We start from the raw sequence: 20,092 nt of genomic DNA, 5'->3' as shown, positions 1-20,092 counted from the left end.
AGGATTTGATTTAAAAACACACCAATTCCTAGATCATGGATTGCCAAGTATAACCCACAAGCCAAAATTCACCCACCACTGGTTTGTATATAATCCATGAGCTAGCAATGACTTTTCTATATGTAAACAGTGGGGAAAAAAAAATAAAGAAAATATTTTGTGACACATGAAAATTACATGAAATTGGAACAAGCTCCCATGCTCATTCATTTGTGCATTATCTCTGGCTACTTGTATTCATTGTGAATGGTTGTATGACAAAGTCTCACAAACTTAGTGGCTTTAAACAACACCATTTGATAACCTCACAGTTCCTGTAGGTCAGAAGTCTGGGCAGGACTTAGTTGGTTCCCATTCAAGGTCTCCCAAGGCTGAACTGAAAGGATTGGCTAGGATGGCAGCCTCATCTGAGGCTCAAAGTCTTCTATCAAGTGGTTGTTGACAGAACTGTTCCTTACAGCTGTAAAATTGAGGCTGCTCTCAGTTCCTACAGGTCACCCACATTCCTTGTCACATGGCCCTCCTGCCTCCAAAGCCAACAACAGGGACTCTCCCTCACAGTTGAGTCTCTTCTCTTATCTGATGGTTAAACCTATCAGGGATAGTTTTAAAGTCAACTGATTTGGGACCTGATTTACATATCCAGAATCCTTTCACAGCAGCACCTAGATCAGTGTTTAGTTGAATAACTGGGATAAAGTGCATGTACATTAGGGCCAGGAAGCTTGAGGGCCATCTTAGAATTCTGCCCACCCCATTGCTTTCCATTGCTTTCTCCACAAAACTGAAAATATTTACAAGCTAGGCCCTAACAGAAAAAGTTGGCTGACTCCTGTCCCAAATGAAGCTGAGGTTCAAGTTCAAGAACTGTGTGATTCCCCATTCAGCAAATAATTCTGAAGCTGGATTGTATAAACAGAAAGAGGAGGCCATGAAGGTGGGAAAATAGTAGCATTAGCAAACTGGTTAAGCATTTAACTCACACGTACCCAAACACAGATGATACTGAGCTAATGGTAATTTCTTCAAATGAATCATTTCAAGCACATACTAAGGGAATAATGAAGTTATTATTCATGTTGTATCATGATATTATCACTACCCACACATCTTTATCAAATTTTAACATATTTGTTTCTTATTAAAGTAACAAACCACAGAGAGTTGAAGCCTCCTGTTGCACCCTCTCCTAATCCCACGCCACTCCTTCCCACTTCAGAGTGAACCACTACCCTTTGACCACATGTCCATCTATTCATAGACAACATACAGCACAGTTTATCATATTTTGAAACTTTACATAAATGGAATTATATAACATGTATGCTGCAATTTGCTTCTTTTGCTCTCTGTGTTTATGAGATTCACCCACAATGATGTGTGCATACAGCTGTTCTCCCATATCTATAGGTAATTGGTTCCAGGACCTCCAATAAATATCAAAATCCATGGATGCTCAAGTGTTTTATATAAAATAGAGCAGTACTTGCATATAACCTACACACAACCTCCCCTGTACTTCAAATCATTTAAGTCCAAAATACCTAAGATATTATAAATGCTATATGTGTCTCTGTGTGCTCAGTCGCTTTAGTCATGTCCAACTCTTTGTGACCTATGGACTGGAGCCCATCAGGCTCCTCGGTGCAAGGGATTCTCCAAGCAAGAATACTGGAGTGGGTTGCCATTTCCTTCTCCAGGGAATCTTCCAGACCCAGGGATTGAACCTGCAGCTCCTGAGACTCCTGCATTGCAGGCAGACTCTTTACCTATTGAGCCACCAGGGAAGCCTTCAAATGCTATATACGTAACTGTAAATACAACGTAAGTACCTTGCAAATAGTTGCTAGTGTGCAGCAAATTCAAGTTTTGCTTTTTGGAACTTTCTGAAACTTCATTTTTAATATTTTCAATCCAAGGTTGGTTGAATCTGTGAATGCAGAATCCTCAGTTATGGAGGGCCAGCTATAATTTGTTTATAGCTATAGACTATAGCTATTAGTTCAGTTCAGTTCAGTTCAGTTGCTCAGTTGTGTCCGACTCTTTGCGACCCCATGAATCGCAGCACGCCAGGCCTCCCTGTCCATCACCAACTCCCAGAGTTCACTCAGACTCAAGTCCATCGAGTCCATGATGCCATCCAGCCATCTCATCCTCGGTCGTCCCCTTCTCCTCCTGCCCCCAATCCCTCCCAGCATCAGAGTCTTTTCCAATGAGTCAACTCTTCGCATGAGGTGGCCAAAGTACTGGAGCTTCAGCTTTAGCATCATTCCTTCCAAAGAAATCCCAGGGCTGATCTCCTTCAGAATGGACTGGTTGGATCTCCTTGCAGTCCAAGGGACTCTCAAGAGTCTTCTCCAACACCACACTTCAAAAGCATCAATTCTTCGACGCTCAGCCTTCTTCACAGTCCAACTCTCACATCCATACATGACCACAGGAAAAACCATAGCCTTGACTAGACGGACCTTAGTCGGCAAAGTAATGTCTCTGCTTTTGAATATACTACCTAGGGTGGTCATAACTTTTCTTCCAAGGAGTAAGCGTCTTTTAATTTCATGGCTGCAGTCACCATCTGCTGTGATTTTGGAGCCCAAAAAAATAAAGTCTGACACTGTTTCCACTGTTTCCCCATCTATTTCCCATGAAGTGATGGGACCAGATGCCATGATCTTCATTTTCTGAATGTTGAGCTTTAAGCCAACTTTTTCTCTCTCCTCTTTCACTTTCATCAAGAGGCTTTTTAGCTCCTCTTCACTTTCTGCCGTAAGGGTGGTGTCATCTGCATATCTGAGGTTATTGATATTTCTCCCAGCAATCTTGATTCCAGCTTGTGCTTCTTCCAGCCCAGGGTTTCTCATGATGTACTCTGCATATAAGTTAAATAAGTAGGGTGACAGTATACAGCCTTGACGTACTCCTTTTCCTATTTGGAACCAGTCTGTTGTTCCATGCCCAGTTCTAACCATTCAATATCACAGTAATCCAAGTCTATGCCCCAACCAGTAACACTGAAGAAGCTGAAGTTGAACGGTTTTATGAGGACCTACAAGACCTATTAGAACTAACACCCAAAAAAGATGTCCTTTTCATTATAGGGGACTGGAATGCAAAAGTAGGAAGTCAAGAAACACCTGGAGTAACAGGCAAATTTGGCCTTGGAATGCGGAATGAAGCAGGGCAAAGACTGATAGAGTTTTGCCAAGAAAATGCACTGGTCATAGCAAACACCCTCTTCCAACAACACAAGAGAAGACTCTACACATGGACATCACCAGATGGTCAACACCAAAATCAGACTGAATATATTCTTTGCAGCCAAAGATGGAGAAGCTTATACAGTCAACAAAAACAAGACCAGGAGCTGACTGTGGCTCAGATCATGAACTCCTTATTGCCAAATTCAGACTTAAATTGAAGAAAGTAGGGAAAACCACTAGACCATTCAGGTATGACCTAAATCAAATCCCTGATGATTATACAGTGGAAGTGAGAAATAGATTTAAGGGCCTAGAGCTGATAGACAGAGTGCTTGATGAACAATGGAATGAGGTTCGTGACATTGTACAGGAGACAGGGATCAAGACCATCCCCATGGAAAAGAAATGCAAAACAGCAAAATGGCTGTCTGGGGAGGCCTTACAAATAGCTGTGAAAAGAAGAGAGGTGAAAAGCAAAGAAGAAAAGGAAAGATATAAGCATCTGAATGCAGAGTTCCAAAGAATAGCAGGAAGAGATAAGAAAGCCTTCTTCAGTGATCAATGCAAAGAAATAGAGGAAAAGAACAAAATGGGAAAGACTAGAGATCTCTTCAAGAAAATTAGAGATACCAAGGGAACATTTCATGCAAAGATGGGCTCGATAAAAGACAGAAATGGTCTGGACCTAACAGAAGCAGAAGATATTAAGAAGAGGTGGCAAGAATACATGGAAGAACTGTACAAAAAAGATCTTCACGACCCAGATAATCATGATGATGTGTTCACTAATCTAGAGCCAGACATCTTGGAATGTGAAGTCAAGTGGGCCTTAGAAAGCATCACTATGGACAAAGCTAGTGGAGGTGATGGAATTCCAGTTGAGCTATTTCAAATCCTGAAAGAGGATGCTGTGAAAGTGCTGCACTCAATATGCCAGCAAATTTGGAAAACTCAGCAGTGACCACAGGACTGGAAAAGATCAGTTTTCATCCCAGTTCCAAAGAAAGGCAATGCAAAAGAATGCTCAAACTACCACACAATTGCACTCATCTCACATGCTAGTAAAGTAATGCTCAAAATTCTCCAAGCCAGGCTTCAGCAATATGTGAACCGTGAACTCCCTGATGTTCAAACTGGTTTTAGAAAAGGCAGAGGAACCAGAGATCAAATTGCCAACATCTGCTGGATCATGGAAAAAGCAAGAGGGTTCCAGAAAAACATCTATTTCTGCTTTATTGACTATGCCAAAGCCTTTGACTGTGTGGATCACAATAAACTGTGGAAAATTCTGAAAGAGATGGGAATCCCAGACCACCTGACCTGCCTCTTGAGAAATAGACTATAGCTATAGCAATTTTTTATTGCTATAGACTATCCCATTTTATGACTACACCATGGTTTGTCTACTCTACTGGTGGTATACATTTGGTTTATATCCAGTTGTTTGCTATTAAAACAATGCTACTATAAACATTCTTGTGTAGTCACTTGACTCAAATATTAAAAAGTATCTCTAACATGTTTACTTGGAAGTAGAATTTCTGGGTCTTAGGGTAAGTGCATGTGTATGATTATTAGATATTTCCAAATTCTCCTCCAGGATGGTTGTGCCAATTTATGCTCCAACTAACAGTGAACATAGTTCCTTTTTCCTTGACTCCTTTACAATCTATTGACAATCATTTAATTAGAATTTAATTAAATCTCTCAGCAGATTTAGGGAGACTTGACACCATTACTCACTAAGTTTCCATATGGGCAATATCAGACTTCTAATTTTTGCTAGTCTCTTGTGTGAAGTCATCGTTTAACTTTACATTTCCCTGATCGCAAATGATATTAAATCTCTTTCCATATTCTTATTGTCCCTTCAGGTGTCTTCTTCTGTGACCTGCCTATTCATAGACCTAAATAATTTTTCTTTTGAGCCATGTGTTCAAAATTTTCTCATTGATCTGTAGTTCTTTACATATTCTGAATACTAATCCCTTACCATCTATATTCATTTATTATCCACTCAAAAAGTATGTATTAGTATACATCATGTGCTAGACATTGTTTGAGTGCTGAGAAATATGACAGCAAAACAAAGTCGCTGCTCTCAAGGAGTAGAGAGATGAGAAATAAATAAGTGAGCAAATAGACATAGAGTATCAGGGAGCAATAAGTGCTACTAAGAGAAAACAGAGGAAGAAAGTGAAGCGACAGAGGTGTTATTTTCAATAGGGTGGACAGCAATGCCTCTCTGAGGAGGTGACATGGGAACAGAGGCATTACTGAATTGATGGAGAGAGTGAAACCTGTATTTGGATGACGTTTGTTCCAGGCAGAGGATGATCAGGTGCCAGGGGTCTGAGGCAGGAGCAAACATACAGCAAATATCATTTCCTAGTCTGTGGCTTGGTTATTTGTTGTTGTTGTTGTTGTTTATTTTGTTCATGATTTATTCCTTTATACACAAATGTTTAAATTTCAATGTAGAAAATTTTTTCAAGTTTTTACTTATGGTTTATTTCTGCATTTTAAGAAATTCTTCCCTACCACAAGATCATAAAGGTATTTGCCTGTATTATCATCATCCAAAAGTTTAGAAGTACTTGTCACATTTAAGTCATTAAACCTCTTTGAATCTGTTTTTGTATACAATGTACAATTGGGATCTAATTTAACTTTTTTTATATGGTTAACCAATGGTTCCAGTAGCATCTCTTAAATAATTCTTCCTTTCCACACTGTTATGTATCAAGTTTCCATTTATGCGTGGGTCTGTTTCTGGGTTCTCTGTAATATTCCACTGATCTATTTCTTCTTCTCTGCACTATGCTAATTACTATAGCTTATAAGAAGTGTTAACATCTGGTAGGGTAGTTTGTGCTGCTTAATATTGTCTTTGCTCTTCCTGTTCCTATTTAGAATTTTAATTAGAATTTAATTAAACCTCTAAGTGAATTTAGGGAGACTTGACACCATTACTTACTAACTTTTCCTGTACATGAGCACGGTTATGTCCCTCCATTAACTCAGGTTTTCTTTAATGTCATTCAATAAAGATTTCTATTTTTCTCCACAGAGGTCTCACACATCTTTAATTAGATTTATTCCTGAGTGTCTTTTAGTTTTTGTTGCTACTGTAAGCTCTAACTGCTGCACTACTGATTTTTTTATAATTGCTCTTATATCCTCAAACCTTGCTAACTATTCTTACTTGTTTCAATAGCTTGCATCAGTTCAGTTCAGTCGCTCAGTCATGTCCAACTTTGTGACTGCAGCATGCCAGGCTTCCCTGTCCATCACCAACGCCCAGAGCTTACTCAAACTCATGTCCATTGAGTCGATGATGCCATCCAACCATCTCATCCTCTGTCGTCCCCTTCTCCTCCTGCCTTCAATCTTTCCCAGCATCAGGGTCTTTTCCAATGAGTCAGTTCTTCACATCAGGTAGCCAAAGCACTGGAGTTTCAGCTTCAGCATCAGTCCTTCCAATGAATATTCAGGAATGATTTTCTTTCGGATGGACTGGTTGGATCTCCTTGCAGTCCAAGGGACTCTCAAGAGTCTTCTCCAACACCACAGTTCAAAAGCATCAATTCTTTGGCACTCAGCTTTCTTTATAGTCCAACTCTCACATCCATACATGACTACTGGAAAAACCATAGCTTTGACTAGACAGACCTTTGTTGGCAAAGTAATGTCTCTGCTTTGTAATATGCTAATGTCTGCTTTGTAATATGCTGTCTACGTTAGTCCTAGCTTTTCTTCCAAGGAGCAAGCGTTTTTTAATTTCATGGCTGCAGTCACCATCAGCAGTGATTTTGGAGCCCCCAAAAATAAAGTCTCTCACTGTTTTCATTGTTTCCCCATCTATTTGCCAGGAAATGATAGGACTGGATGCCATGATCTTAGTTTTCTGAATGTTGACTTTTAAGCCAACTTTTTCATTCTCTTGCATAGTCTCTTGTATTTTCTATATAGACTATCATGTCACCTGTTAATAATCTTTGTTTCACCTTTGATATTTTTTGTTTATTTTCTTTTTATTATGATACTGACTGGGACCCACAGTACAAGGTTGAATAGAAGTGCTAGTCTTGCCCCTTTATTCTACGATAGTGGTGATTTAGTAGATTTTTCTGATCCTAAAACATTCATATTCCTGAGATAAATGCAACTTGGCCATAATGCATTTTTAATACATTATTGCTTCTGATTTCTAGTAGTTTGTTTTGGATTTTTGCATGTATATTCATAAGTGAAGTTAGCCTGTAATTTTCCTTTCTCAATAGCCTTGTCTGGTTTGGTATCAAGATTATGCTAGCCTTGTAAAATGAGTTGGAGAGTATTTACTGCCACAGTCTATGTAGTATTGAGATGCTCTGCTCCTTGTATGTGCGTTGGAACTCACCCATACAGCCAGCTATTTCCTGGGACTGTGGTGATTTGTGTATGTGCTTCTTTGTTGGTTGCTTGATAGATTTTAATGACTGTTTCAATCTCATTAATAATCATAAGTCTGCTTAGTTTCCCATTTCTTCCTGCGTCAGTTGTGGCAAAGTATATTGATAGTTTTATACAAAGCTGTCCATTTCATTTAAGTTTTCAAATTCACTGGCATAAAGCTGTTCATAAAGATCTCTTATTGTTGTGTCAATATCCTATCTACTGTGTCAGTTACCTTACACCCCGTTCATTTTTATTACTTGTGCCTTCTCTCCTTTTTTCCAGATAATTGTCTGTTTTATTCACCTAGCTAGAGAATTGTGTGTTTTATTCATTTTTTTTCAAACAACCAGGTGTTCATTTATTTCTCACTTGTAAATGCATTTACAAGATAGACTTATGAAGCCTGAGTCATTTAATTCTCTATTTAATCAATAACATTTTCGAATAAAATTACATGAGAAGAAATACAAACTTTAACAAGAATAATTATCTCTTAATGTAACAGTTAAGCATGTGAGATCAAGCCCTATCCTGGCACATTCAGCATGTATATTTGTCATGTTTATATTCATATTAAAAAACTGGAGTTTTATTTTGTTGTTCCTCTTGATTTGGCTTATTGTTCTATTTTATTAATTGCTGCTCTTACCATTTTGAAATTCTTTCCTTCTACTTTCTCATTTTCTTTCTAACTTCTTGGGTTACTTTTTAGCCTTTCACCTTTTCTAAGATTTTGAAGCTATATGTTTTCCTCTCAGGACCACCTTAGTTGCACCCTCACAAGCTCTGATATTTTACATTTTTATTATCATTCAGTTCTAATATTTTCTAGTTTCCAGTACAATTTCTTCTCTGACCCATATGATATGTGATTATAAATATCCAAGTATCTGTGGCTTTAACATTATCCTCTTGTTTATTATTTCTATATAATTTCACTGTGATCAAAGACTGATTTCCATGATAAATATTCATTGGTGTTTGTTATTTAGTTTGCAAGTTAATGATCAATTTTTAAACTATTATATTTCTTGAAAAGAATATGTATTACCTAATTGATAAATGCAAGGTTCTATATATGTCTAGGAGAGAAAGCCTTTTAATTGTACTTTTAAATCATTTATACGCTACTAATTTCTTGCCTGCATAATCTCTCAAATACAAACAGAAGTATGTTAAAATTTCTCCTATTTGAGTGTACTTTTCCTTTTCTCTTTGTAATTTTGTCCATTTTTGCTTTTTTACAATATAATTAGATTACATACAGGCTTAGAATTTCTATAACTTTTTCTTTTGTAATGGGTCATAGCCAACTGAGCTTCCCAGGTGCACTAGTGGTAAAGAACCTGCTTGCCAATGCAAGAGACATAAGAGACGCACGTTCACTCCCTAGGTCGGGAAGATCCCCTGGGAAGAGGGTATGCCAATCCACCCCAGTACTCTTGCCTGGAGAATCCCATGGGTAGAGGAGCCTGTGGGCTACAGTCTGTAGGGTCACAAAGAGTCTGACACAACTGAAATGACTTAGCATAGCCAGTTAAGAACGTTGAGCTAGTTTCTGGTGAACATCAAAGGGACTCAGCCATACATATATGTGTATCCATTCTCCCCAAACTCCCCTCCCATCCAGGCTGCCACATAATATTGAGCAGAGTTCCCTGTGCTATACAGTAGGTCCTTGTTGGTTATCCATTTTAAATATAGCAGTGTGTACATGTCCATCCCACACTCCCTGACTATCCCTTCCCTGCATCCTTCCCCCTGGCAACCATAAGTTCATTCTCTAAGTCTGAGTCTCTTTCTGTTTTGCAAGTTCATTTGTACCATTTCTTTATAGATTACACATATAACAGGTATCATATGGTATTTCTCCTTCTCTGCCTTACTTCACTCAGTATGATAATCTCTAAGTCCATCCATGTTGCTGCAAGTGGCATTATTTTATTTTTCAATGGCTGCATAAAATTTTATTATATATATGTATCACATTTTCTTTATCCATACCTCTGTTGCTGGACATTTAGTTTAGGTTGTTTCCATGTCTTGGCTGTTATAAACAGTGCTGCAGTGAATATTGCAGTGCATGTATCCTTTCAGATCATGGTTTTCTCCGGATATATGCCCAAGAGTGGGATTGCAGGGTCATATGGCAGCCTATTTTTAGTTTTTTAAGGAACCTCCATACTGTTCTCCACAGTGGCTGTACCAATTTACATTCCCACCAACAGTGTAGCAGGGTTCCCGTCTCTCCACACCCTCTCCAGCATTTGTTGTTTCTGGATACTTTTTGATGATAGGCATTCTGACCGGTGTGAGGTGATATCTCATACTTTTGATTTGCATTTCTCTAACAGCTAGCGATGTTAAACATCTTTTCACATACCTATTGGCCATCTGTATATCTTCTTTGAAGAAATGTCTATTCAGGTCTCCCACCCATTTTTTGAGTGGTTGTTTGTTTTGATGATATTAAGCATCATAAGCTGTTTGCAAATTTTGGAGACTAATCCCTTATCAGTCTCATCATTTGCAAATATTTTCTCCCCACCTGTGGGTTGTCTTTTCATTTTGTTTATTGTTTCCTTTGCTGTGCAAAAAGCTTTTGGGTTTAAGTAGGTCCCATTTGTTTATTTTTGTTTTTATTTCCGTTATTCTGGGAGACAGATCAAAAATGATATTGCTACGATTTATGTCAGGGAGTGTTCTGCCTATATTTTCCTCTAGGAGTTCTATAGTGTCTGGTCTCACATTTAGGACCTTAATCCATTTCAGGTTTAGAATTTTTATATCTTCCTGATGGATTGTTCCCTCATCATTATATAGTGACCATATTTATGCCTAATGTTTTCTACCTTAAAGTTTATTTTTGTCTGATATTAACACGGTACCAGTTTTCTTTTGGTTATAATTTTCTGGGTATATTTTCTTTTGTCTTTTTCTTTCAAACTTTCTGTGTCTTTATATTTTAGGTATATCTCTTATAAACAGCATAGTTAGATCTTTAAAAACACAGTTTTTCAGGAATTCCCTGGTGGCCCAGTGGCTAAGACTCCATGCTCCTAAGGCAGGGGGCCTGTGTTTGATCCCTGGTCAGGGAACTAGAATCTGCAACTAAAGATCCTGCATGCCACAACTAAGACCCAGCACAGCCAAATAAAAATAAATACCAAAAAAATACAATTTTTCAGTATATGTTGTTTAACTTGTACATTTCATCTGTTTATACTTGTCATTACTAGTTTATTGGATTTACTTTTACCACTTTAATTTGTGCTTTCTACGTATTCTATTTTTTTCTTTTTTGCGATTTATTTGTGCTTGAAGTATTAGTGTTATTTTTAATCTATAGCTGGGTTTGTGGGGAAGTTGAGCAGATGGGTATTTATTTTGCTTGTACAGGAATCATTTAAATCTATTTTTACATTTTGCAAGGGTTAAAATCAGATCATGTTATTCATGAATTCACTTGACATAGTGAATGGCAAAACCTTGCAATACACTAGAAGTAAAAGAATGAGTATGACACCACTGCCAAACCCTCTGGGTTGTGAAACTCCCATTCTTTTTTCAAGATATCTACTTTGTATCCTATGTCTGACACCCGTTGTCAGGCATAAGACTATGTCAGCATGCTCATGATGTCATTCCACAGGTTAAAAATCAATATCTTACTTCCTGGTTTAAAAATAAAAGTAGCTATTCTCATATTTTCATCCTCCTCCTCAAAAGGGTTGGAGTTAAGGGTTGAATTATAGCCCCTCAAAAGGTTTTTTGAAATCTTAACCCCCAGTACCTCCGAATGTGACCTTATTTGGAAGTAGGGTCTTTACAGAGGTAATCAAGGTAAAAATGAGGTCATTAGGATGGGCCTTAGTCTAATATAACTGGCATCCTTAAAAAGGGGGTGGGAGGTGGAATTCGGACACACAGAATGAGACTGAGGAAAAACGCCACATAAGGATTAAGGCAGAGACTGGAGCAACGCACCCCCAAGCCAAAGAACACCAAAGACTGCCAACAAACTGCCAGAGCTAGGTGGAGGCGCTCAGCCGTGTCCGACTCTGCGACCCCATGGACTGTAGCCCACCAGGCTCCTCCAGCCATGGGATTCTCCAGGCAAGAGTACTAAGAGAGAGACAATTCTGTCTCACGGCCCTCAGAAGAAATCAAACCTGCTGACACCTGATCTCAGCCTTCTAGCCTCTAGGACTGTAAGACAATAAATGTCTGCACCCAGACCCTGGTACTTTGTTACTGCTGTTGTTAGTGATATTAATACTATCAATACAGTTGAGAAGCTTTGACCATGTCCACCATATTACTGGAGCTGGATGTCCTTAAGGACATTTCTCTATTTCCCCAACCCACAGTTTTAAAAAATGATTTTATTCAGTGACAGAAGACAACAAATTGTTGGAAATAATTTTAATCCATTTCTTCATCTGATAAATATTGCACACTTGCTATATGGCACTTACTGGGGATACAGTAGGGAACATAGCAAGTTGGCTCCTCTCATGATGGTGCTTACATGCTAGTGAGGGAGAAAGACATACAACAAATAAATATATAAGGACAAAAATGATACAAAGGAAATATAGGGCACTATGAGAGAGTATACTCAAATACTTTGGCCACCTGACGTGAAGAGCTCACACATTGGAAAAGACCCTGATGCTGGGAAAGATTGAGGGCAGGATGAGAAGCGGGTGACAGAGGATGAGGTGGCTGGATGGCATCACCGACTCAATGGACATGAGTCTGAGCAAACTCTGGGAGAAAGTGAAGGACAGAGAAGCCTGGTGTGCTGCAGTTCATGGGGTTGCAAAGAATCGAACATGACTGAGTGACTGAACAAGGAGTATAAGAGAGTGTTTGCAATAGTCCTCTCTGGAGAGTGAAGTAGGATATCCCTGACAGAGAAAGATCACTTCTGATAGAGGGAACTGCATATGGAAACACCTTGGTATATCTGAAGAACAGAAAGGATAGCAGAACTTATTAAGAAATAGATACTCATGGGAAATAAGGAAGAAGAGACAAAAATGGCATGGAAACTGGGTGAACAGTGAGAGCTATTTACTGAGATGAGGAAGACCTTAGGAAGAATAGATTGGATTAGGGTCAGAATCAAGTGTTCCATTTTGGACCTGTTGAATTAGAAATAAACCAAGTTTTCAAGTGGAGACATCAATTGAATATTCAAGTTGGGAGCTCAGGGGAAGGTCTGGGCTCGATTTTTTTTTGTTTGTTTTTTGAGTCATCAGTTTAGTTCAGTTCAGTTCAGTCGCTCAGTCATGTCCGACTCTTTGCAACCCCATGAACCGCAGCACGCCAGGCCTCCCTGTCTATCACCAACTTCCAGAGTTCACCCAAACTCATGAGCATCGAGTCAGTGATGCCATCCAGCCATCTCATCCTCTGTCGTCCCCTTCTCCTCCTGGCCCCAATCCCTCCCGGCATCAGGGTCTTTTTCAATGAGTCAACTCTTCGCATAAGGTGGCCAAAGATTTGGAGTTTCAGCCTCAGCATCAGTCCTTCCAATGAACACCCAGGACTGGTCTCCTTAAGGATGGACTGGTTGGATCTCCTTGCAGTCCAAGGGACTCTCAAGAGTCTTCTCCAGCACCACAGTTCAAAAGCATCAATTCTTTGGCACTCAGCTTTCTTCACAGTCCAATGCTCACATCTATACATGACCACTGGAAAAACCATAGCCTTAACTAGACGGACCTTTGTTGGCAAAGTAATATCTCTGCTTTTTAATATGCTACCTAGGTTGGTCATAACTTTCTTCCAAGAAGTAAGTATCTTTTAATTTCATGGCTGCAATCACCATCTGCAGTGATTTTGGAGTCCAAAAAAATTAAAGTCTGACACTGTTTCCACTGTTTCCCCATTTATTTGCCATGAAGTGATGGGACCAGATGCCATGATCTTCATTTTCTGAATGTTGAGCTTTAAGCTAACTTTTTCACTTTCCTCTTTCACTTTCACCAAGAAGCTTTTTAGTTCCTCTTCACTTTCTGCCATAAGGGTGGTGTCATCTGCATATCTGAGGTTATTGATATTTCTCCCAGCAATCTTGATTCCAGCTTGTGCTTCTTCCAGCCCAGTGTTTCTCATGATGTACTCTGCATATAAGTTAAATAAGCAGGGTGACAATATACAGCCTTGACGTACTCCTTTTCCTATTTGGAACCAGTCTGTTGTTCCATGTCCAGTTCTAACTGTTGCTTCCTGACCTGCATACAGGTTTCTCAAGAGGCAGGTCAGGGGTTTTGATATTCCCATCTCTTTCAGAATTTTCCACAGTTTATTGTAATCCACACAGTCAAAGGCTTTGGCATAGTCAATAAAGCAGAAAGAGATGTTTTTCTGGAACTCTATTCCTTTTTCCATGATCCAGAGGATGTTGGCAACTTGATCTCTGGTTCCTCTGCCTTTTCTAAAACCAGTTTGAACATCTGGAAGTTCATGGTTCACGTATTGCTGAAGCCTAGCTTGGAGAATTTTGAGCATTTCTTTACTAGCGTGTGAGATGAGTGCAATTGTGTGGTAGTTTGAGCATTTTTTGGCATTGTCTTTCTTTAGGATTGGAATGAAAACTGAGCTTTTCCAGTCCTGTGGTCACTGCTGAGTTTTCCAAATTTGCTGGCATATTGAGTGCAGCACTTTCACAGCATCCTCTTTCAGGATTTGAAATAGCTCAACTGGAATTCCATCACCTCCACTAGCTTTGTTCGTAGTGATGCTTCCTAAGTCCCACTTGACTTCACATTCCAGGATGTCTGGCTCTAGGTGGGTGATCACACCATCGTGACTATCTGGGTCATGAAGATCTTTTTTGTACAGTTCTTCCATGTATTCTTGCCACCTCTTCTTAATATCTTCTGCTTCTGTTAGGTCCAGACCATTTCTGTCCTTTATCGAGCCCATCTTTGCATGAAATGTTCCCTTGGTATCTCTAATTTTCTTGAAGAGATCTCTAGTCTTTCCCATTCTGTTGTTTTCCTCTATTTCTTTGCACTGATCGCTGATGAAGGCTTTCTTCTCTCTCCTTGCTGTTCTTTGGAACTAGGCATTCAAATGGGTATATCTTTCCTTTTCTCCTTTGCTTTTCGCTTCTCTTCTTTTCACAGCTATTTGTAAGGCCTCCTCAGACAGCCATTTTGCTTTTTTGCATTTCTTTTCCATGGGGATGGTCTTGATCCCTGTCTCCTGTACAATGTCACGAACCGTTGTCCATAGTTCATCTGGCACTCTGTCTATCAGATCTAGGCCCTTAAATCTATTTCTCACTTCCACTGTATAATCATCAGGGATTTGATTTAGGTCATATCTGAATGGTCTAGTGGTTTCCCCCACTTTCTTCAATTTAAGTCTGAATTTGGCAGTAAGGAGTTCATGATCTGAGCCACAGTCAGCTCCTGGTCTTGTTTTTGTTGACTGTATAGAGCTTCTCCATCTTTGGCTGCAAAGAATATATTCAGTCTGATTTTGGTGTTGACCATCTGGTGATGTCCATGTGTAGAGTCTTCTCTTGTGTTGTTGGAAGAGGGTGTTTGCTATGACCAGTGTGTTGGCAAAACTCTATTAGCCTTTGCCTTGCTTCATTCTGTACTCCAAGGCCAAATTTGCCTGTTACTCCAGGTGTTTCTTGACTTCCTACTTTTGCATTCCAGTCCCCTATAATGAAAAGGATATCTTTTTTGGGTGTTAGTGCTAAAAGGTCTTGTAGGTCTTCATAGAACTGTTCAACTTCAGCTTCTTCAGTGTTACTGGTTGGGGCATAGGCTTGGATCACTGTGATATTGAATGGTTTGCCTTGGAAATACAGAGATCATTCTGTCATTTTTGAGATTGCATCCAAGTACTGCATTTCGGACTCTTTTGTTGACCATGATGGCTACTCCATTTCTTCTAAGGGATTCTTGCCCACAGTAGTATATATAATGGTCATCTGAGTTAAATTCACCCATTCTAGTCCATTTTAGTTTGCTGATTCCTAGAATGTCAGTGTTCACTCTTGCCATCTCCTGTTTGACCACTTCCAATTTGCCTTGATTCATGGATCTGACATTCCAGGTTCCTATGCAATATTGCTGTTTACAGCATTGGACCTTGCTTCTATCACCAGTCACATCCACAACTGGGTATTGCTTTTGCTTTGGCTCCATCCCTTCATTCTTTCTGGAGTTATTTCTCCACTGAACTCCAGTAGCATGTTGGGGACCTACTGACCTGGGGAGTTCCTCTTTCAGTATCCTACCATTTTGCCTTTTCATACTATTCATGGGGTTCTCAAGGCAAGAATACTGAAATGTTTTGCCATTCCCTTCTCCAGTGGGCCACATTCTGTCAGACCTCTCCACCATGACCCTCCTGTCTTGGGTGGCCCCACATGGCATGGCTTAGTTTCATTGAGTTGGACAAGGCTGTGGTCCATGTGATCAGATTGGCTAGTTTTCTGTGATTATGGTTTCAGTGTGTCTGCCCTCTGATGCCCTCTCTCAACACCTACCTTCTTACTTGGGTTTCTCTTACCTTGGACGTGAGGTATCTCTTCATGGCTGCTCCAGCAAAGCACAACCGCTGCGCCTTACCTTGGATGAGATTGCCCCTCCTGACCTTGAAAATGGAGTAGCTCCTCTGGGCCCTCTTGAGCCCATGCAGCCACCGCTCCTTGGACGTGGGGTAGAGGTGGTATTTAAAGCCATAGGAATGGAAGAGATTATCAAGGGAGTAAGTTAAGCAGGAGAAAAGACTTGGACCAAGGACTGAGTCCTGGAGCATTCTAACATTTTTGAGATTAGACTGTCAGATCTGCCTTGTAATCTGAGACTCACCCTTCTCAATTCTCCTATTTAGCTTGTCTCTGTTCACAAGTGTCAGGTCTGCATTATGGCCTGTGGCATTTCCTGCCCAATCCTGTTTCTTCCCCTCTCGTATTTCACAGCTGCTACTGCTAAGTTGCTTCAGTCGTGTCCGACTCTGTGCGACCCCATAGATGGCAGCCCACCAGGCTCCCCGGTCCCTGGGATTCTCTAGGCAGGAACATTGGAGTGGGTTGCCATTTCATTCTCCAATGCATGAAAGTGAAAAGTGAAAGTGAAGTCACTCAGTCGTGTCTGACTCCTATCGACCCCATGGACTGCAGCCCACCAGGCTCCTCTGTCCATGGGATTTTCCAGGCAAGAGTACTGGAGTGGGTTGCCATTGCCTTCTCCGATTTCACAGCTAGTACCTCCAATAAACCTCTTGCACTCCAAACTCTCATATCTGCTTCCCAGAGGACCTGAACTGGCAACAACTGGTACTAGGATTGATCTGACAAAGCAGAGGTAAGGTGGGGCTTTGGGACTGGATCACTTACTACGTGAAATGAAATGAGGACCTCATCCCAGCTGGTATGTGGGCCTAGGATAGTCCCTGGCACAAGATGGTGGCCCAATTGCCAAAATTTTCACTAGTAGTGAGTTGACAGAATGCTCTGGTGAGAGAAAATGCTCCGGCAGATGCAATGAAAAGATGTGGATAATGTTGTTTACAAGGACAGTGGAATTGGCTGGCTGTTATTATTAATAAATTGTTTGAAACCCTATGGAGGAATAATAAAATTGCTGAGGACAATTAACAACTGAAAACTAAGTGAATAGCCCAAGGGTAAACAGATTGATGCAGCTTCCCAGGTGGCTCTAGCAGTAAAGAACCCACCTGCCAATGCAGAAGACGTTAAGAGATGCAGGTTCAATCCCTGGGTTGGGAAGATCCCCTGAAGGAGGGCATGCAACCCACTCCAATAATCTTGCCTGGAGAATCTCATGAACAGGGGGGCCCCGACAGGGTAGGAGGGGTGCTATAGTCCATAGGGTCACAAAGAGTTGGACACAACTGAAGTGACTTAGTATGCACGGATGCAAACAGACAGCCAATAAGGATGTTGTTTAACAATACAATTTTTAAAAAGCAGCATGACCCAGCAATCCCACTGCTGGGCATACACACAGAGGAAACCAGAATTGAAAGAGACACATGTACCCTGATGTTCATTGCAGCACTGTTTATAATAGCCAGGACATGGAAACAACCTAGATGTCCATCAGCAGATGAATGGATAAGAAAGCTGTGGTACATATACACAATGGAGTATTACTCAGCCATTAAAAAGAATAAATTTGAATCAGTTCTAATGAGATGGATGAAACTGGAGCTGATTATACAGAGTGAAGTAAGTCAGAAAGAAAAAAACCAATACAGTATACTGACACATATATATGGAATTTAGAAAGATGGTAATGATGACCCTGTAATGCAAGACAGCAAAAGAGATACAGATGTATAGAACGGACTTTTGGACTCCGAGGGAGAGGGAGAGGGTGGGATGATTTGGGAGAATGGCATTGAAACATGTATACTATCATGTAGGAAACGAAGCGCCAGTCTATGTTCAATACAGGATGCTTGGGGCTGGTGCACGGGGATGATCCAGAGAGATGATATGGGGTGGGAGGTGGGAGGGGGAATCAGGATTGGGAGCTTGTATACACCCGTAGCGGATTCATGTCAAGGTATGGCAAAACCAATACAGTATTGTAAAGTAAAATAAAGTAAAAATAAAATTTTTTTAAAAAGCAGCAATAGAAAAGAGGCCAGGAGTTAACACCCCAATAAAAAGCCATGATACCCTACCCAGTTGCTGGACCCGAGTCAGTTTTCAGACCCAGAACCCCCTGGCTAAAGAAATGGCTAGGCCCCCAGGAGGAAGAACAATGCATCACCATGGCAATTACATACCATAATAATAGTTCCAGTCCTTTCCTGAAGGGATGTGTGGCCATTGACTTGGGTGACTCTATGCTAGGGAAAGGGGAGACATTTAGAGGATCACTGGACATTAATACCCAGAGACCTAAAGTGTCTCTCTAGTAAGGAGTTCCAGGTAATAAATAGGGAGGCAGAACACAAACTTGGATAAAAGATAGTTTATAAATACAGGAGTTTTCTTCTGGAATACAGGATTTAACACCTTGGCAAGGACCCTGAAAGATGATATAAACACACATAGAAGGTTGGATCCTAGAAGCATGGAAAACATGTTGGTTGATGTTAACTTTGCCTGAAATTAGTAAATTAAAAATGCTCCAGTTGCCACAACAGTGATGAGAAGGCTCAGGAAGGTGGGCATGCTGGCATGGATGTGTTATCTGAGGTCAGAATGCCCACTGCAGGATTATACTGTACAGAACAGCTCAGGGAACACACTGTTCATCAAGGCCATGTGGAATGTGCTGGTGAGAGCACCAGCGTCACTGAGAAGTGAAAGGGTAAGAGGCAGGAAGGCTAGGGGTCCCCAAACAGAGGAAACAGGCTGCAAGTGTCAGATTCATTTCATCTATCTCTTAAGCGGCAGGAGGAAACAAACTACAAGTGTCAGATTTTTTCCCCTTCTCTATGCAAAATTAAAAAGAGGTTTCTTTTAAAATTCTGTATTGCCATGACAACACCTGGTTCCACCTGAACTTAACTTTCCTCAATCCTTGATCTAACCAATGCATTTTTCTTATGGCAATGTTCTCTTAAGCTATGTTAATGAGACTATGTATTTGCTTGGAAACCTGCCTTTCTTCAAGATTCATGTCAATTGTTTTATGGCCTGGGATGACTCACTTTATGCCAATGTTATCTCAAAATACATGTTGTGGGTGAGCGGCTTGGTGCCACTCTCTGAGTTTTGAAACTTTTCCTTTCTCTAATTAGCAGCCTGCTAGTAGGTATATAACTTCCTGCTAAAGACTAGCAGGGGGCACTCTTTCTCCCCTCTTCTGATGTCTGTCAGAAGCTTTCTCTATTTCTTTTATACTTTAGTAAAACTTTATTACACAAAAGCTCTGAGCAATCAAGCCTCGTCACTGGCCCCAGATTGAATTCTTCTCCTCCAGAGGCCAAGAATCCTGGCATCTTTCACAGCTCAGCAACAACCTTTCAGAAGTTCATGTGGCTCTCCTCTGCAGGCCAGGGCCAACAGTAGGCAGGGCAAACCCAGAACTGGGCTTATAACTAGCAAAAGGGATAACAGGGCCTCTTCCATTTAGGAAGGACCAGAAATTCACTCAGAGAAATGGAAATTAACTCTGGGTGTGGTTTTGCCTTAACTGCCCATAGATCCTCAGCCAGCACCACTTTATCTAGGGACTTAAGGAGTACCTGACCATTCACACCATGGAATAGCAACTAACCAAGGACTTGCTTCAAGGAAAGTGTGGGAGTGTGCCGTGACCACAGGACCCCCTGGCATGTTACCTTCCACACCATTCAGAAGATGCTGACCTCACAGAGCAATGGAATGGCCTGCTAAAGGTGCAGCTAAAGCACCAGCTCAGAAGCAATACTCTACAAGGATGTGGTACCATCCTCCAGTATATGATGTAAATGCTAAATCCAAGACCTTT

The sequence above is a fragment of the Capra hircus genome (genome assembly GCF_001704415.2).
Source record: "Capra hircus breed San Clemente chromosome X unlocalized genomic scaffold, ASM170441v1, whole genome shotgun sequence".
Taxonomy (NCBI): Eukaryota; Metazoa; Chordata; class Mammalia; order Artiodactyla; family Bovidae; genus Capra; species Capra hircus.
The sequence above is the reverse complement of the archived record's forward strand: the minus strand, read 5'-3'. Positions refer to the sequence as shown.